A 20,554-nucleotide genomic window follows, 5' to 3' on the forward strand; every position below is an offset into this window, starting at 1 on the left:
AGCACTTCTAAAGTGGGTGCTCAAGATAACTCAGAAGAATGAAAGTGTTAGAATCTTACAGTAATCAAAAGTAGTTTTGTTTGATGGCTTTTCTCGATGTAAATATTTTTAAATAACCAGCTGAAGGCAGTTTTATAATAAATGAGGGTTGGGATTTTGAAAGGAAATTTAAAAACATAATTTTGTCCTCTGGATCTTAGATAATTACCGTGTTTCCCCGAAAATAAGACATCCTCCGAAAATAAGACCTACTTACAGGTTTCCTTCTGAGTGAAATATAAGGCATCCCCTTGAAAATAAGGCCCCCCCCTCGGCTCTGTCTCAGAATGCTATTGCTAAACATGAGAGATTTGGTCCACTGATTCTGAAAGAAATGGAGTCACAAGAAATTCACCAGGAAATTCAGGAATTGGATTGTTATGATGATGTTCCAGAAGATGATGACATGATTGTCATTGAATAAATGAGTCAATTCTTGATACTGTAGGACTCACAGTTTGTCTGGTTTGTGTTGACAACTACCGTACTACCGTACTGTATACAGGTAATAAATTTTCTTTATTTTCATTTAACAATAAATGTGTACAGTATTCTTCATGGAAAAATAAGACATCCCCTGAAAATAAGACCTAGCACATCTTTGGGAGCAAAAATTAATATAAGACACTGTCTTATTTTCGGGGAAACAGGGTAGTAATCTTGAGACACTAATAATATGCTGTATTTTGTACAAATATATACTGTGATTATCAGTACATTGCATTTTAATATTCAATGATAAGTGATATTTTACCTAAGTTGAGAGCACAGATTTTATTAATAAATGTTAAGCATAATAGTTCAAAAGATTACTAAAATATCACTTAGTACTTTTTATTAAATTTTAAAGACCTGTATCTTTTTTAGGGGATCATCAGGAAATGAAAATTTGTTGTGGCAATATAAATCAGTAAGTTCATTTAAAAGTGACTATTTATATTTCATGTTTCTGCTATTTTAGTCATTTGCCAAGTTTTTTTTATGATTTACCTGCAGTGGTGTTGATCATTGCAAGAAAACAGCAATAGGATCTTTGAAGGGTATTCATGTCATCAGAAATCTAGGAAAGTTCTATTTTGTTGAACCAAAATAGCGGAAAGATTTAGAGAGGTGACCATTTTTCTCAGAACCTCTTAGTTACAATGAAACTTACAGATGGTCATTCTACTTGAGTAAAGTCACTATATAGAAAGAATGAAGAATTTGCCAGGGCAGCAAAAAACTTGTGTGTTAAAAACATAGTGTGCATAGGCCTGAATTCTGGGCTTTTAGATACAGTTGTTATATCTAAGAAACCTTCCATACAGTAGATTAAGTCATTTAGGCACCATTTAACTATAAACATAATCCTAATAAGACTTCTCATTCTATCAGTAATTAATGAGTTTGACCAATAATAGTTGAATATTTCCTCTGACAGATGCTTTGCATATTGATTTATGAATTTAAATTGTATATTTCTTTAATTGAGCAAGCATTTACAGCCTAGCCAGGAAAACAAAGCAGAATAAATACTATAATATACTACACTTAAAATTATGTTCAACCCAGTCAGTGTGGTGCAGTGGTTGAGCATCGATCCATGAACCAGGAGGTTAAGGTTTGATTCCCAATCAGAGCACATGCCTGGATTGTAGTCTCCATCCCCAGCAGTCGGCGGGCAGAAGGTAACTGATCAGTGATTCTCATCATTGGTGTCTATCCCCCTCTCCCTCTCCCTCTCTGAAATCAATGAAAACATAGATTTTTAAATGTAAATGTTTTAAAAATATTTTTTTTATTGATTTCAGAGAGAGAGTAGGAGAGAGTGATGGAAACATCAATGATGAGAGAGAATTATTCATTGGCTGTCTGCTGCACACCCCCTACTGGGGATTGAGCCTGCAACCCAGGCATGTGTCCTTGGCCAGAGTCAAACCCGGGACCCTTCAGTCCACAGGTCGATGCAGTATTCACTGAGCCAAATCTGCTAGAGAGAAACTTTTTTTTTTTAAGACTTAAAAATTATTTTCAGTGTTTATCTGGGAACATAGGTAAGAGATAATTCAGCCTCTGAATGGATTAACAAAGATTACAAAGGAAGTTACATTTGAGCTCTTAAACATTACACAGGGATTTTCTAGATGATTTTGAGGCTGACCACACTCATGGGAATGTGAAAAGTGGCTGGGAACAAAGCAGGGGGCAGACTACAATGGCTTTTCTGCAAATTTCGGACGTGGTCCTGTGGGTGTGTAAGGTCCTGCTTTGCTACTCCAGTGGTACATTTTAAAAAGGTTTTGACTACCAAACTTATCTATTATTAAGACCTAATTTTTTTTCAAACCAATCAACATGCCTGATTACCAGGAGGTTAGTGTTTTTAACTTGAATCAGTTTTTCTTAAAATCAATATACTTGATAGTTTAGGCATTGCACACTACATTACAACATTTGAGATTTCTGTTGTGATTTTTTTTTTCTTCTCTGTTGTGATTTTCAAGATAGCTCTTTGACTTCTACTACAACTCTGATTGGAACTGCTCTTAAATGTCTTGGTAACCTATAGCAGCAAATCCAAGATCCAACTTGCTCTCACATATTGTAGAGCAAGTCTGAGGCCTGGCTTCATGTCTGCTTATCTGGAAGGTGCCTCACTTGTTCTCAGCGTTCAGTACCTTATCTGATTTAGAAAATTATCTTGGGGAAAGTATCTAAAAGGCAAATTTGTTTCCTTTTTTATATAATGATAATCCTGATACAAAGTACCAATATTTTTTTTAGTGATAATTGATTTCCATAATAACTGACTGGTTAAGATACCAGTCTTGACTGATGATATATCAAAAATAAGTTAACATATCAGTGCTAGGGTAGATTTTCATTTCCCCCTATGCTAATAGTAAAAGTACTTTTATTTTCATTTTCTTCATATTAAGTAAAATTGAATACCTGCTATGTGCTAGCTAGTATTCCAGCTGCTATGAATGAGGGAGGGGCCCTGCTGACCTGAGGGGACCCATGACAGTGATAGGAAATAGATATTAAGCATGTAAACCAATCATGTATTTTTGGCTGTATGTGCTAAAGAAAATACAACAGGGCAATGGCATAATAAACCAGCGAGTTTCAACCAGTGTGCCCTGGCAGGCACACTGGTGAGCTGCAAGAATTTTTAAAACATGCAATACCTGACTCTCTCTAGTCAGAGGCATTGACTTCTTTCCCCCTAGATTGTCAAATAAAAGAATGAAAACAGCCAACTCAACAATAGTGGACATGAATGGAAATTTTATCTTTTTTTCTTTTTTGTCAGGTTGGCAAATTTTTTTTGGTGTGCCACAGAATTTTAGTAATGAGTGCATGTGTGCTAAGAGATGGAAGGGTTGAAAATCACTGGGATAAACAATGCCTGGGTGGAGAAGAAGGGTCTGCTCTAGATGATGGGCTTTTCTGAGGAGGTAACATTCTGAGCGAGCCTTGCTAAAATAAAATCTGGGGGGAGAAGGAACAGCTAGTAAATGAATCTGGTGTGTTTGAAAAAGGCCAGCTTGCCTGGAGTGGAGAGAGTGATGGGGGAAACAGTAGGAGTTAAGGTTGGAAAGTCGGCAGGCCTGCTCATATATAATCCTGAGTCCGGTAGTTCAGATTTTATTCTAATTGTATTGGGAAGTCTCTGGAAGGTGTTAAGCGGGGAATTGATACGATCTGGTGTGTAGTTGAGATGCTCCGGCTGCTGTGAGGAAGTCGGCCTGTTGGAGACGGAGACACAGAGCAGGGGAGACTTAACTGGGAGTGTCTTGCAGTCTCCAGGAAAGGGACCCTTTAGAGTCTGTCGGCAGCAGTGACCTGGTAAAACGTGGAGGTGGATGGGATGTATTTTGCAGGTAGAGCAAACAGGACTGCTAACGTTAGCTCTCAAGGTGGGGGAAGGCGGGAAACTCAGATAAGAGTTCTAGTTCTTAGGCCTGATCAGCTGGGTGAAATGATGATAATTAGAACAGAAATTGGAAGATGTGAGAGGAGCAGGTGTCTGGGCTGAGATGGGAAAGGGGTGTCCTTAAGAATTCTGCCCTACAGCATGGATGGGCCTGGAGAATATTATGCGGAGTGAAATAAGCCAGCCAGAGGAAGACAGATATCACATGATCCCACTTACATGTGGAATCTAATGAGCATAATAAACTGACAAAATAGGCTCAAACATGGAGCAAACAGAGGGGAGTAGGGAGATGAGAAGAGAATAAGCAAAAAACTTTTATACATATATACATATCCCATGCATACAGACAATAGTGTAGTGAAGGCCTGTGGGGGGTGGGGAAAAGTAGGGGGGAGGATATAAAGAGAAGGGAGAGAAGGAGAGAAGGGGGGGGGACATCTGTAATACTGTCAACAATTATATATATAATCTGTCTCTCCTCCTCCCTTCCACTTCCTCTAAAATCACCTGAGGAAAAATATCCTCTGGTGAGGATTAACAACAACAACAACAAAAGCTGAATGGAGCTATGTAGGCACAGGTGGTGCTTGCTGATGGTACATTTTGTAGAGGGAGCCTCCACATACCAGGAGTTTTCCCCTTAAGCTAGTCAGTTTCTTAGAGAAAGTTGAATCATCCTGGGGAATATAGCAGCTGCCAGTTTTCCTGAGAAGAGCCTGGAAAGGCGGCCCTGGGTGGCACAGCCCATTATGTAAACTACCTGTCTCAGTCCACCTGGTGCGTAGCTCTGTTCTCTTTCATACCCGGGCCTCCGTATGGCCTTCCAGGGTTCTGTAAGCTGAGGCTGAATCAGTTCTTTTTCTTTTTTAAAAAAAATATATTTTATTGTTTTTTTTACAGAGAGGAAGGGAGAGGGAGAGAGGGTTAGAAATGTCGATGAGAGAGAATCATCGATCAGCTGCCTCTTGCACAACCCCTACCAGGGATGTGCCCGCAACCAATGTACATGCCCTTGACCGGAATCGAACCTGGGACCTTTCAGTCTGCAGACCGACGCTCTTATCACTGAGCCAAACCGGTTCTGACAGTTCTTTTTCTTTTTTTCAGTATCTAATTCAGCATTCAGAAACTGTTAACTGGTGAAAGAGAAAAACGGTACATGAAACAGCCAATTGAAAAAAAAAAAAAAGCTCAGTGGTTGAGGGTTGACCTATGAACCAGGAGGTCACAGTTCAATTCCCTGTTCAGGGCTCATGCCCAGGTTGTGGGTTTGATCCCCAGCAGGGGGCGTGCAGGAGGCAGCCGATAGCTGAGTCTCATCATCGATGTTTCTATCTTTCCTTTCCTCTCTGAAATAAAAACACATTTTTTTAAGAATTGCAACTTACATTTTTAGACATGAGAAGAAATTACTACATACTACTGTCCTGTCCCCGGTGGTACTTTCCTAACTCAGCTAATTCACCTCCACCCTAATTACACCTTCCACAAATGTGTGGAAATCTTTAGTTAGCCATTGGGTTCTCTTCTGTTCTCTTTGCTTCATGGATTTGTACCTTCTATCCTCCCTCCCTTCTTCCCTCCCTTAAATTCCTTACCATGCTTCAGCAGAGACTGGGGAGGGAAAGGAGATCATATGTGTGATTAACCTGTTGCTTATTGGAAAGTCTAGTTGTGAATGTATTGACATAAGGGTGCTCATGGAGGCACGGGTTTGTTGCCCAGGTGAGACATTTAAGTTAGGGATAGATATTTAAATTAGGTTGGGTTATAGGTATTTAGATATTCAGTTTAACATAATTATTGAAGCTATGGAGATGGATAACATTTTCCTAGGAGAGTTAGGGCTATCCTTTCATTTAATGCATGTTTCTGGAGTGCCTACTGCATCCTGGCAGTGAGAAGGTGGAGTAGGTTGGAATGTAGGGAAAGAACATAGCGGGAAGGAGGAGCTAAGGAAGCCATTTGAAGAGCAAAGAGGAAGGTAGGGGGAGGCGAAGAGGAGAGTGGTACCCCTGTGCAAGGGATGCTTTTAGGAAGGGAGCGTGGGCTGTTTCCTACACTATCAAACACTGCATAAGGGTTCAGATGGAATGAGTGAAGGCTTCTCTTTGATTATTCCACTGGTATTTATGGAATTTCTAGCCCCGTGCTAGATTCTAGGGGTATAGTGGTCAATAGACGGACCTAATTTTGAACCTGATAGAATTTATATTCTAGTGGAAATAAGTTAAACCAGTACTTACCTTTTTTGTTGTTGTTGTTGTTGTTCTCATCTGAGGATATTTTTCCTTTTCCTATTGTTTTTTTTTTTTTAATTTTTTTAAGAGAGAATGGAAGGGAGGTGGAGAGACACAGAGAGAGAAACATTGATATGAGAGAGACACATCAATTGGTTGCCTCCTGCACACACCTGGACCAAGGCCAAGAGATCGAGTCTGCAACTGAGGTGCATGCGCTTGACCGGAATTGAACCCAGGTCCTTTCAGTCCAAGGGCTTGTGCACATGGCACAGTATGACAGAGTTACATGGGAAATTTCTAAAACCTTAGTCATTCCTGAAGAAAGCCTTTAGCATTCCATGGAAAACTACACCTTGAAGTCTGATGCTAAACACAGACCCTCTGAGGCTCCGGGTCTGAAGTAATACAGGTGGGGCTACTTACTTATCTGACGAATGAATGGCTAGCGAGCTCATTGGCAACTCAAAGGGTGGACTTTCACAGACTTGCTTGGTCTGATACCCAAGGCCCAGTTGAACAACAAGTATAGAGTATGTTCATTTAACAAACTACACTTTATGGCTTAAAACCAAAAGTCAATCTTTATTCAAAAAAGAAAACAACAAATAATATTCCTGTTTACCATGCCCATTAGTATTCTAAATTAAATTCACATGTTGGCTTGAAAAACACGCACACAACGTTACTTTACAGTGAATATTTGCCTACTCCTGTTGATAATGGCAATCTGCCTGAGAGAGAACATTTTGCAGAAAGGGCAGCGGTATCTTGAATTACCGCTTAAAATTGGGAATGGGTCAGACACTCACAAAGGGAAAACACCCGGTAATCCATCAATCGGGAGAAAGCTGTACCTTACACACAGGAGAAAAATGTGGGGAAGGAACACCACCCTTTTCTTTCCCAGAAACCATAGAGTTTCTCCTTCCCTCTCCTGTTCCTGTGCTCTCAGCTGAGAGAACCCACACAGAACTTGGGCAAAAAGAGGCAACCCTGCCTTCCCTCCAGCCCTAGGGTCCTGGGAAGCACCTGAGGGCCAGAGTGAGATGAAGGCTCTCTGTTTCTCTCTGGTTTTGTGGGAGCAGAATGTTTTTCTTAGTTTGCATACATTTACTGAAACAACCATGGATCACCTACCTGTCTACAATTCCCACGTCCTTTGCCAAGGGATTCCTCTCGCTGTAGGCTGAGATGCAAAGTGCCGCATGGGTAAGTCTAAAGTGTAGATTTTAAAAGACATCCATCTCTCAGTAAAATACAGGAAATTTTCACTAATTTCTTTAGCTGTCCAATGAAGACATTAAACTAGATGACCTCAAAGTTCCTCTTTCTGCTCTGAGTGTGTATTGTGGTGAGTGGTTCACGTTTGTATTTTTAGAATGTAGGCTTAGGTCACTGCTTATCCCTTGTAAGCATGGTGAGGGCAACACCGTTTCCCTAAGCCTGGGGCACAAAAACAACGGACTTCAGGAAGTCTTCCCAGGATTCTGCCCAGCATCTCCCAGGCAGCCTGGCTCAGGGAGCGGCAGAGACTCACCTGCGTGTGAACATGTACTCTGTGCCCTGTGCTGTGGGAACTGGACTGGTCTCCACCTCTCTCAGCCTTGGAGACAAAGTGCAATAGAGTACCCTGGACTGGGTCCTGGAATAGAAATCTGACCAAAATCAATAGTTTAATTAACACTCTTGTACCAGGGATAATTTATTATTTTTTGATCAATGTATCACAGTTATATAATGTTTATAGCCTAACTGGTTTGGCTTAGTAGTGGATAATCAGTTGGCCTGTGGACTGAAGGGTCCCAGGTTTGATTCTGGTCAACGGCATGTACCTTGGTTGCAGGCACATCCCCAGTAGGGAGTGTGCAGGAGGCAGCTGATAGATGTTTCTCTCTCATAGATGTTTCTAACTCTCTCCCTCTCCCTTCCTCTCTGTAAAAAAAATTAATAAAATATAAAAATAAATGTTTATAAATGGTCATATAAATGTACCATGGTTATAGTTAAGGGAAATTTGGATGAAGGGTATATGGAAGCGCTGAATAATATGTTTCCAACTCTCTCATAAGTCAAAATTATGTTAAAATAAAAAGTTATACCGTCCCTGAAATTTAGCTTTCAAATCTAGAGGCTTTGTTTTGTTTATTTAGTTTTATAAATATTGGATATTTTGAGCTTGGCTGGTGTGGCTCAGTGGTTGAGTGTTGACCTATGAACCAGAAGGCCATGGTTCGATTCCCAGTCAGGGCCCATGCCCAGTATATAGGCTCAATCTCCAGTGTGGAGCATGCAGGAGTCAGGTCAATCAATGATTCTCATCATTGTTGTTGCTATCTTCCTCTTTCCCTCTCTGAAATCAGTAAAAATATATTAAAAAATAAATAAATATCGGATATTTTGTTATTCTATTTTAACATAACTTGCCATTTGATAGGAGAGCATTTAATCATAATTGTAAGTGCTTGGCATTTACTTAAAGTAAGGGCTTTATTCCACTTTATTTACAGGTCTTAAACTACAGTAAAGTTTGAATGAAAAGTGATCAAGGCTAAGGCAACTTAGGTCAAGAATATGCGTGGACACCTGTCTTTCATTGAGCATAATGCTTTACTGAGCAGAGAAGAACTCATGTTTGGAGTGTTCCCAACAGAATATCATAGAGAAAAATGATATAATTTCAAATTAAGTCATGAAAGAGAACTCTGATGTCATGGGGTGTAATGGCCATTGCAGACAAAAACAAAACAAAAAAAAAAACTTCTTTTCTGTGGTAGTGTTGTCTATTAAAATTTATATCCATATGTAACTTTATATTTAACATATAGTTAGTATATGTTTGTATGTATATTCAGGTAAAATGATATTTTTACTTAAACTATCTCTAAGAATTTGAAATCATGAAACAATATATTGAGCTTATATTGTAGAATATTAAAATAGTCATTTAAATTAACATGGGCTTTGCCAGAATTTACGTATTAGTGGTCTATGGGCTGTCTTTAGCCTGGGGTAAGTTTTTCATTGACCAGCACAATTTTGAATTTTTTGAATTAGTTGCCAATATTTAAAATAGTAAGTTTTATATAAAAACCCGAGTTCACATTCTCTCTCAAACACTAAGTTCTGACATGGCAACACCTGGCAAGGATGGGGTGGTAGATGCCATTTATAAGGTGTGCCCCAGCTTGCCACAGTTCCTTTGTTGTTGTATCAAGATTTTTAATAATTGAGATGAAATTCACATAGAACAAAATTACCATTGTAAAGTGAACAGTTCAGTGGCATACGATATAGTCACAGGTTTTGCAACCACCACCACCTCTGTCTAGTTCCAAAACTTTTCACCACTCCAAGAGAAAGCTCTATTCCAGTTAAGCAGTTACTCCCCATTCTCTGTACCCCCAGCTTCTGGCAACCATGGTTTTCTATCTCTTTAATTTTATTTATTTTTAAAAAAATAAATATTTTCATTGATTTCAGAGAGGAAGGGAGAGGGAGAGAGAGAGACAGAAACATTAATGATGAGAAAGAATCATTGATCGGCTGACTCCTACACACCCCACACTGGGGATGGAGCTCACAACCGGACATGTCCCCTGACCAGGAATTGAACCATGACCTCCTAGTCCATACCTTTACCCTCAACCACTGAGCCACACCAACCAGGCTGTCTCTTTGATTTTACCTATTCTGGATGTTTTATATAAATGGGATCATACAAAATATGGCCTTTTATGACTGGCTTCTTTCACTTAGCATAATGTTTTCAAGATTGATTAATGTAGCATTAATCTTTCCTTTTTATGGCTGAATAATATTCCATTTTATGGTATGCCACATTTTATTTATGTAGTCATAAATTATGTGGACCAGTTATTTCTATCATTTGAATGTGCTGCCATGAGCATTCATGTACAAGGTTTTGTTTGCATGAATATCATATTTTTCATCTTTTCTGTGGACATTATGGTTGTTTCAGCCACAGTTCTTATACTGCCTCCAACTTTGGCCTGCGTTACTCACTTGCTTTCTCATCCTGCCCTCATTAGCTTTTGAATTTTCATTTTCTGGTCTGTGTAATGGGGTTGTGCATATCCATTTCCATTCCATTTCTGCTCTTTCTTCCAGCACAGAACTCAAACTAATTAATTAAAAATTTTCTTCATTTTTCTAAAAATGTACCTCTGTGCTAAATTTCCTTGGTCTTTTTTCCCTTCAATTTTGGTCATTCTCCAATAACTATTGATTGTGGCTGAAGGTTGTTTTTATTTTTTATTTATTTTTGGCATTAAAATATTGAACAGTTTGAGAAGAACTAAAAGTGGGGCTTTTCCCCTTTTGTAGTAAGCAGGGACTTTAAATATGCATGTGGGTTTAATTATAGTTGGCATCTCTGAACTCGGAGGCAAAATATGCATAGCAGAGGTGTCATGTGATTCTGGCAGTTCCAAAATATGATCGTGCAGAGGTGTAGTCACTCTGGCTTTCTTTAACCCACCTCGGGGTCTGTCTTACCTCCCTGCTCCTGCCCTGCACTCCGGGGAAGGCTCTGCCCCCCCTCACTCCCACTTCAGTCCCTGTCAGTACCCTCTTTGATTTCCCCTTATTTGCCATTTAATCATTCACTCTAAGTAATTTGACTCAACTTCTTCATGGTTGTATATTGCTTCCCTAACTAGATTATGAAGCCCTGCTGAACAAAATCTAGTTGTTTATTTTTTGTATGCTTTAGTGCAGAGCATATGTAATAAGCATGCAACCAATATTTAAACTAGTGGCTCACAAAACCCCCCACCAAAAAAAAAAAAATGCCCCTTTAAGTAGACTTAACTTCTCAGGATTATTCAAGTGAGCAAGTTTGAAAGTGTTCAAATTCATTTTTTTTAGTAATGCTTATTAAGTTATGGCAACTAAATTTTTTTAATCAAATCATAGTATAAGTTGGTGATTTCTAAAAATGTGTGTTGCAAACCACCTGCATCAGAACTGGCTGAAAATGGAGATCCTTGAACCTCACCCCTGAATCTATACACTAACACAGTCTGATGGTGGAGAGTACAAGGCTCTCCTGGAGTCTTCGTACCCTAAATTTTGAGAACCACAGGGGTTGAGAAGTCAATACCTTTACTTGGAGTAACTCAGGTAGATGGAAAGTTCAACTTTAGTTTTGTTATTTGAGGACAGTAAACAATGAAATTGTGTAATACAGAATGATAATTTCAGTGTGATATTTAGGAAGATTATTATTATTATTTTTTTTGACATGAGACTACAAATGCATGTCACTGATACTTCATGGTTTTAAGGCATGGAATTAAAATCCTAGGAATTTCACAAATCCCAACCTGAGGATTACTTAGGTGAAACAATAAAATCATGCCCGGCCAGTGTGGCTCAGTGGTTGAGCATTGCCCTATGAATCAGGAAGTCACCATTTGATTCCTGGTCAGGGTACATGCCTGAGTGGCGAGTTCCATCACCAGTAGGGGGCATGCAGGAGGTGGCCAGTTGAGGATTTTCTTTCATTGATATTTCTTTTCCTCTCTGAAATTAATAAAAAAAATAAATTAAAAAACAACAATAAAATCATTGCGAAATAGCACTGTCTATCAAGGTACTCCTAGGGCATAATTAGATAATGAAATGCTACTCTGTCTTTCAGAAGCTGGAATGCACTTGAAAAATAATTACTGAATGACACCCTCCAAGTTCTAGTTAGTGTTTACTGATATTTTTTTAAAATCCAGTGTCATTTATTGCTATTGTGAGCAAGTTCTGGAACATGCTGAATAGAGGCTTTTCAAGGTATTACACTCAGATAATGCAGACATTATCTGTGTCCCGGGAGTTAAATAAACAAGCCATTAATAAGTAATCCAAGCAGTATAATGAACGATCACCAAACAAAAGTGACACAGGACAATGCTTACTGGTAGCAAGCAATTGAAATGAATCAAGTCTGTTAAATTTAGATACTAAGAGGGAATAAATGTAAGCAATTGAGCAAGGGCTCTCTGTTAGAAAAATCAGTTTTCTAGCTGTGTTTTTTTTACCTGCATTATCACATTTTTCTCCCTCTTGACCTTTTGACATTTTACACTTAAACATACCACTTTATGTAGGCCCTGATTCAGTGTGGAGCAAAGGTTTATTCACTCCTTCTGCAAAGATACTTGCTGTATATTTTCTTGTGGGGTTACATTTAATTCTGTATAGATTGATAATTCACCATGAGGTTAGACAGAAGCTAATAAAATGGAGCCATTATTTATATAGGACTCAATAGGCGCCGAGGAGTAGGCTGAGAGCTTTCTCACACCCTCACATCTAACCCTCACTAGAGCCAGCTCATGTGAAGAGGAAAATGTTAAGATCACCCAATAAGTGTTTTTTAAGTAATATTTTTAATTGATTTCAGAGAGGGGAAGGAAGAGAGATAGATATATCAATGATGAGAGAGAATCATTGATTGGCTGCCTCCTCCACACCCTCTATTTGGGGTTAAGCCCAAAACCTGGGCATGTGCCCTGACTGGGAATCAAACCGTGACATCCTGGTTCATGGGTCGATGCTCAACCATTGAACCACACCAGCCAGGCCCTAGATTTTTTTTTTTTCTCTTTTTCTTCATATATTGTGTAGCCCTATTGGCACTAGAAAGACAGGATTTTCCACTCCCAAACCTAATTTTCTCTCCCACTTAATGGAAGATAATAAGCCACAAACATTGCAGGCTGAAAAAGGGAAATGTCTACTTAGGCTGGTAGTCTGGCAAATAAAATCTTAACTCAGTAGAACTGAAAGCAGATAGAGGTGGAACAAGTTCAAGGTCGAGAATTGGGGCTGGTTTTTCTGATTCTTGGAGACAAATAGCGAGAGCTCATTATTTTGTTTCTATTTCCACTCCTAAGGACTCCAGGTAGATCCAGGATCAAATGTAAATAAAAACACATTTCAAAATCAAATAAATGATTTTTGGATTATCTGGGTCATTGGTTCTCTCCAGTAATGTGTATAATCAAGAGCTGATGCTGCACATATGATAAGCAACTGATGAAAGATTTGATGCTTAATTCCTTGTAGGAGTTTAGATTTTGTTTTTACAAGTTTTAGTTTTAGTTACATGCCTATTTTTGAAGGATGCCCTGTTCCGTCCTCTGAATTATAGAATGTCATTTGAAATACTTAGCTATTATTTAGGAGGAGAAAGACAAAGTCGTGTTCCAGGAAAAAAAAAAAAAAAAAAAGAAAGAAAGAAAAGAATCCAACTGGGAGTAACAACTAATGCCAGACCGGACAATGTAAGTATTAACTATGGCTGTTGAAATAACAAGTTAGCAATCACAGACTCGACTCCCACCGAAACACAGCCAGCCGTCACTCTCTCCCGGACCTCCACTCTCCTCTCACATACAGCTTTTAGAATGCACTTGTCAGGCCGGTTGTTAAATTCCCATTTGTATGCTGACCGTGAGGACTGTTTTGGCTTCCAAGTTGGTCAAGTTGAACTGCTTTGAAGCTAGTAATCTGCTGAATTAGCGGGCCTCTTTTATGGTATTCCAGAACAAACAGATCCCCTTTTAAAAATCCCCACTGTTGTTATTTCAGGTGGTTTGGGACTGTTATTCTTACATAAAGATGTTAGGGTGCTTCCAAGAGAGGTTCAAAGAGTTAGAAATAAAATGTTAAACAGATTAAACAGACCTTTGGTGTGATGGTCATGCCACTGGGTAGAAGACGAGGTTGACATTGGCCGTCACTTTATTGTGTGGCCAGTCACATTTTTCCTTTTTTCTTAACTTGCCTAGACAGTCTCAAGGTAGCCTTTACTTTCATTCCTAGGAGAAGCATCAGAGTCACATTTGTGGAGCACTTGCTCTGTCAACCCTGGGAAGTAGGCACTGTCATTATCCGCATTTTATAGGTGAGGAAACTGAGACCAAGGCAGGTTAAGACCACTCTGGTCTAAGGTAAGAATGAAGAGTAATTCAATGGAAGAGGCAGTGTAGCATCGTGTGGAGCCTGGGGGCAAAGACGTGGAAATAGGTTCACATTCAAGCTCTGATGCTTAGCTGCTGAGCAAGGTTGAGCACATTTCTTTGCCTCTGAATCTCAAGGTCCTCATTTGTAAAATGGGATTATAATTTCCACTCAAGGGGTGGTTTTGAGTATTAATTTAAATAATAGTGAATAGCCCTAGCCAGTTTTGTTCAGTGTCGGTCAATGAACTGAAGAGACCCAGGTTCAATTCTGGCTAAGGGTACATACCTCAGTTGCAGGCTTGATCCTGGCCCCGAGTGTAGGAGGCAAACCAATCAATGTGTCTCTTTCACATCAATGCTTCTCTCTGTTTCTCCCCCTCCTTTCCACTCTCTCTAAAAATGGGAAGATATCCTCGGATGAAGATTAACATTGAAGCTCTGATGCTTAGCTGCTGAGCAATGTTGAACACATTTCTTTGCCTCTGAATCTCAAGGTCCTCATTTGTAAAATGGGATTATAATTCCACTCAAAGGGAATTTGTTAATGAAGATTAACAAAAATTTTTAATAATAGTACATAATAATGATAATTGACATTTATTAAGTGCTTACTATGTACCAGACATTATTCTCAGCACCATATTCATTTAATTTTTACCTCAAGTCGCCGAAGCCGGTTTGGCTCAGTGGTAGAGCATCAGCCTGAGGTCCCAGGTTCGATTCCGGTCAAGGGCATGTACATTGGTTGCGGGCACATCCCTGGTAGGGGGTGTGCAAGAGGCAGCTGGTTGATGTTTCTCTCTCATCGATGTTTCTAGCTCTCTCTCTCCCTTCCTCCTCTCTGTAAAATATCAATAAAATATATTAAAAAAAATTTTTTTTTACCACAAGTCCATTATGTAGATGCTTTCATTATCTCCATTTTTTTATTCTCAAGATAATATTAGTGTAGAGAAGCTAACTTGCTAGTTAAGAGTAAAACTAGGTTTCAAAGTATCTAGCATAACCCTTGACAAATAATAGGTATTGATAATAATTATATTATTGGTACCTAGGAAAAGGGAAATGATTGAAAATATCAGAATAATAGTAATTCCTCCTTCTCATGATGACTTTACTAATAAATATTGGAGGACAAGAGTGTGAAAGAATACCAGGTTCATGGGGCTCATTTAAGGTGATGCAAGCCTTTGCATCGGAGTGAAATAAAAAAGGAATAAACTAATTTTTGGCAAATTTGATTACAACCTTGATGCATGATATTCATTAAAACAGTTGCTGTTACTTTTGGGGGCCAAATGAGCCTACTCAGGCAAAGTATGAAGAGTCATAGACAATCATATCTAGACATGTATCTACATGTTTATGTGTAACCAGGTTTTCTTGTTACTGAAATGAACTTAGTGAGAATCCTAAAATTATATTTGGGGCTGTTTTTCTTTTGCACATTTATTATCTATGTTTGTTTTTTTACTATGAATGGTTGCCATGTGAGTTTACTTTTGAAATATAGTCAAGCATGACTGGCGTGGCTCAGTGGTTGAGCGTCAACCTATGAACTCAGAGGTCACGGTTCCACTTTGTGGTCAGGGCACATGCCCAGGTTGCGGCTTCGATCCCCAGGGTGGGGTGTGCAGGAGGCAGCCGATCAATGATTCTCTCTCATTATTGATGTTTCTATCTCTCCATCTCCCTTCCACTCTGGGGGAGAAAAAATATCTATATATCTATATATCTATATCTATATCTATCTCTATCTATCTATCTATCTATCTATCTATCTATCTACAAACACACACATATATATGTATATATACATATATACACATATATATATACATATATATAGTCAGTCCATTAAGCACCATATTCTCTTGTCCTCTCTTGTATCCCCAACCCTATTCATGGCCCTAATACACACTCACACATGCACACCCCAAAGTTTGACAAAGTATAGCTTTTAAAACTCCATCATTAAGCATAAAAAGACCAAGGAATGTGTGGAACTGGTATGCTGGAGCCAAAAGGGTTTATCACATTGTAAAAAAGAATCTTTGGCATTAATGGGGAAACCAGAACCAATTGTAAAGCATAATTATCACACAAACATATGCATGCAGTACGTGTGAAGCTATGATCATTCCTTTAATCTCTTATACCGGGGAAAACCAAGACAATGTGTCTGTTGTTCAAACTCCCACGCACACTCCTCTTAGGCCCTGCTAACACATTGCTTTGTTTATGCATACATCTATAGAAAATGCAAGCAAACGCCCAAGTTCAACTCGCAAATATGATTTGATTTCTTAAAGGAGATTCAGAGTTTTGGTTCCTCATGCAGGTTAAAAAGGCTGGTCACTGCCGAAACCAGTTTGGCTCAATGGATGGAGCGTCAGCCTTCGGACTGAGGGGTCCCAGGTTCAATTCCGGTCAAGGACATGTACCTTGGCTGCAGGCACATCCCTAGTAGGGGGTGTGCAGGAGGCAGCTGGTTGATGTTTCTCTCTCATCGATGTTTCTGGGTCTCTATCCCTCTCTCTTCCTCTCTGTAAAAAATCAATAAAAAATATTTTTTTAAAAAAAGGCTGGTCACACAGCTTCAAAGTTTATCTCCTTGAGTTCTTGATATCTCAAGATTATATCTAGTAGGTGTTGACACAGTCTTCACTTGGGGTTCTTAGAGCCCAAGAGGGTCAGGTGATACTTAAGGGGATCCACGGGTGTTCTGAGGCTGTAGGGGAAGATGTGTAGGTATGGGCCCGTCCTTCTCATTTGATTCTCCAAGGGACCCCCAACATCAAGGAGCCCTTCTGCAAATCCCTCACACGTGCTTTGTGAGTGCTTCCCATGAGAACATTCATGGGTTGCTCTATGTGATTGTCACAGAACATGAGGCACAGGATACCTGGTATCCATTCCTGTTCCCTTACTGCCAGCCGCGTGCAAGTGTCGGCCCCGTCTAAGCCTCAGTTTGCTTCTCTGTTAAATGGGAGACAGGATCCTTTTCCTTCCTACTGTTCTCTTGCTAAATGAGCAGATGTATATGAAAGTGCTGTAGAAACTCAAGGGGCTCCCTAGAAGCCAGAGGCTTTGGACAATGTCTACTATGTGTACCTGTCACCGGTGATACGTTCTTGGTCACTAGAGGGAGCTTTAGGATTCAGGGGAAAGATAAACAGGTGATGCCCCTCCTTGGAAGCTTGAGGCCTCTATGAGAAATTCTTCAAAAAATGTTTGCTTTTTATAAATATCCACTTAGAAAATTATTTCTTTTCTTTCTTCCTTTCCTTCTTTCTTTCTTTCTTTCTTTCTTTCTTTCTTTCTTTCTTTCTTACTTACTTTTTTTCTTTTCTTTTCTTTCTTTTTTTTTTTTAAATCACATGCAGGTCTTTAAAAGCAAGTATGAACACAGTTCCTTGTGTTACAGGTTTTTCCACCCATTAACCAATGGGATCCATCCTTCTGACTTTCTTGGTGATAAATTTAGTTTGTGGGAAATCCTAGTATTTAGAATCCATTTAAAAGAGAAAAAAAAAAGTAGACAACTTTCCAGAAGGCCTTAGAAAGAAAGTACTTTTCCATTAGCAAAAGTGGCTTGTTGTAAATTTTATGACACATGGCGATGATTGTTTGAGGCTTTGCAGGATGGGGAAGTCCATTGTCTAACCTTGGCATGGGCTTGGAACTCTTACTTTGGATTTCCTGATGGCACTCTCTCATTTCTTAATTGCTGTGCCTTTCTCATGTTAGGGCGAGAGCGAGAGGAATCTCTTACCCATTGAAAAGAGCTTGGCTGTGGCACCAGACACTCAGAATGGGGTGAGGGAGGAGGAATGAGAGAGTGAAAGTCACCAGCTTCGCACCTTAGGGAGTCAGAATTCCGAGGACTCACTAGGAGTTTAGGATCTCAGTTTCTCTCTCTCCTGCTGACCACTACCCGGTCCTCCTACCCCAACATATATACCCCTAGTCAGATGGTCTTGAGGTGACCAGAATCAGGCCCCAGATCATGAAAGTCAAAGTTTTGAGGAGCACAAAACTCTTAGATTTATTTGATTTCCAATCCACATTTAGTTGGAGAAGGTGATGTCTTGGCATTTCTCTTCTTTGGGGCCCTTCGGTTGTATTTCATTCCTGCAGAAAACAGTGACCACCCCTTTTCCTCATATATTTGCAGGGAGCCAGGCAAACACTTCATTGCTAAGAGCCATGAACAAAACCGGTCAATGACATGGCCGGGCACTGTTCTGCCAAATTCTGTCGATTCTAAGATATGCTCCCACAAACCCGTCCTCCTCAGATTTACTTTTAAAACATGGAGGCATTCTGTGACTTATTTAAAGGGGTGCCCCCCCACCCCCCCAAAAAGCTGTTTAAGATCAGTGACCTTTCCTGCCACCATCAGTGGCCTTTTTGCGAGGAGGAAGTACTCTGGGAAATACTTCAGTTTGATTTTGTGTTTGTCTCACGCCTGCACGCTCCCCAAGTTGTCCTGTTGTCACATTCACAGGCTCACCGAAGCCCCTGGCGTCCGGGAAGTGGCCTTGGTTTCCCAGGAAGGGATTTCTCTGCTGACTGAGAGGCTGCAGGTTCTACAGGATGGAGCCCCGCTAGGCTTGGTCATTGTCTTTACAAGAAACAGCTGCCTTTCCTTGTTGGACACTTGTTGAAGTCTTTCCCCTCCTTTCCCCTGAAGTCTAATAACGAACCGAGACTAATCAGCTGATTTGGGTCAAAACATGCTGGAGGCTCTGGTGGCCCAGGATAAGCCTGGCCAGTCCCAGTGCGAGGTAGGAAATTTTCTCAAACAATACAAATACTTGATGGGAGGATCCCAGGAATGATGACCATGGCCGTAATTTTCTCTGTTTTGCTTTCCAGAGGCTGCTGTTTCTGGTGAAGGTCAGAAGGTAAGCAACAGAATCCTGGTTCCTTGGTTTAGGACTGGAATGTTTAGGTACCTACTACCATCGCTGGGATCTTGTTACAATGCAGATTCGGATTCTGCAGATTCTGGGGTGGAGTTGGGATGGGTGGGGGTGGGGATGGGAGGAGCTGATGATGCTTTTAAGGCTGGGTTTGACCAGTAGCAAGACCCTAGTCAATTTTTATCTCTCTTTCTTGTTTCCAGCTGATGCATACATAGTTGGTGGGACAAAGGATACATTTCTGATCTGATCCTCAGACACTGTCAGAAACGAACGAATAAATAAGAATTTCAAGCCCATGGGAAATCATGAGGTCGCAGATTCTAGCTTCTGAATTAACAATTAACTTTGGTATGCCATGACTTGAATTCTAATTTATTGCAAAACAGAATATTGAGAAAAGATCCACAGTGTGTACAAATGCAGAGAGCAGAATTCAAGCCAATCTGATTTTGATTTTTTTTTTTTTTTTGGTTTGAGATAGGAAAGCAGCTGTTTGTTTATGGTCAATTAAAGATATTTATTTTTATTGATTTTAGAGAGGAAGAGTGAGGGGTGTATGTAGGGATCAAGCTGGTAACCTGGGCATGTGCCCTGACTGGGAATTTACTTTTGGGTCAATTCTCAACCACTGAGCCATGCTAACCAGGTTTTAGTTTTTTGTTTGATTTATCTTTAATGGTAAGGATTGTAAGTATTATGCTCTGTAACTGCATTTGAGCAGGAACTTGGTGGGGACTGCATGAGAGTTTTGTGTACCAGTTCCTCTGGCTCCAAACCACCTGTGTACTTGGTCTCCATACTCAGTGCCAGGCATTCAGCCTAATGACTACTTCTACAAAGGGTTATTTTGTTCAAGTATGAAGAAATTTCTTGAATATTCTCAGGAGAACTGCTTTTTGGAATTGCCATACTGAGTTTTTTTAGACCTTTCTCTTGGCTCATTGTATATTGCTTTGGATTGCTATTACTTCTACTATTTCTGTTTTCTTGGGTATCCTTACAAGTTTTATTTTTATATATATATATATATATATATATATATATATATATATATATATATATATCTCACACCTTCTATTTTACAGGACTGGAAAATTGGAAGTGAACTTTAAACCCGAGTCCAATCTTCTTTTTCTTAGTGTGTGTGTGTGTGTGTGTGTGTGTGTATGTGTGTTAGTGTTTTCAGAGAAGAGAGAGGGAAAGAGAGATAGAAATCAATGATGAGAGAGAGTCACTGATTGGCTGCCTTCTGCACAACCCACACTGGATTGAGCCCTCAACCTGGGCATGTGTCCTGACCAGGAATCAAACCATCGCCTCCTCATTCATAGGTCAATGCTCAACCACTGAGCACACTGTTCGGGCTAATCTCCACTTTAGTACATGAATTTCTGTATTTAAAATTTCTGTGTTAAAAATTAAAATTTCTGGCCACTT

General features: G+C 39.7%; 1 long non-coding RNA gene across 1 annotated transcript; it reads left to right on the top strand.

Moving 5' to 3' along the window:
- Nucleotides 1–885: 885 nt before the first annotated feature.
- LOC123651866 lies at nt 886–19,695 on the top strand. The gene is made up of 3 exons (XR_006740835.1): nt 886–949; nt 19,068–19,143; nt 19,318–19,695. It is a non-coding gene; the product is annotated as an uncharacterized LOC123651866 (long non-coding RNA).
- Nucleotides 19,696–20,554: the final 859 nt, after the last annotated feature.

Source organism: Pipistrellus kuhlii, unplaced genomic scaffold, assembly GCF_014108245.1.
Source record: "Pipistrellus kuhlii isolate mPipKuh1 unplaced genomic scaffold, mPipKuh1.p scaffold_m20_p_9, whole genome shotgun sequence".
In the NCBI taxonomy this organism is placed as follows: Eukaryota; Metazoa; Chordata; class Mammalia; order Chiroptera; family Vespertilionidae; genus Pipistrellus; species Pipistrellus kuhlii.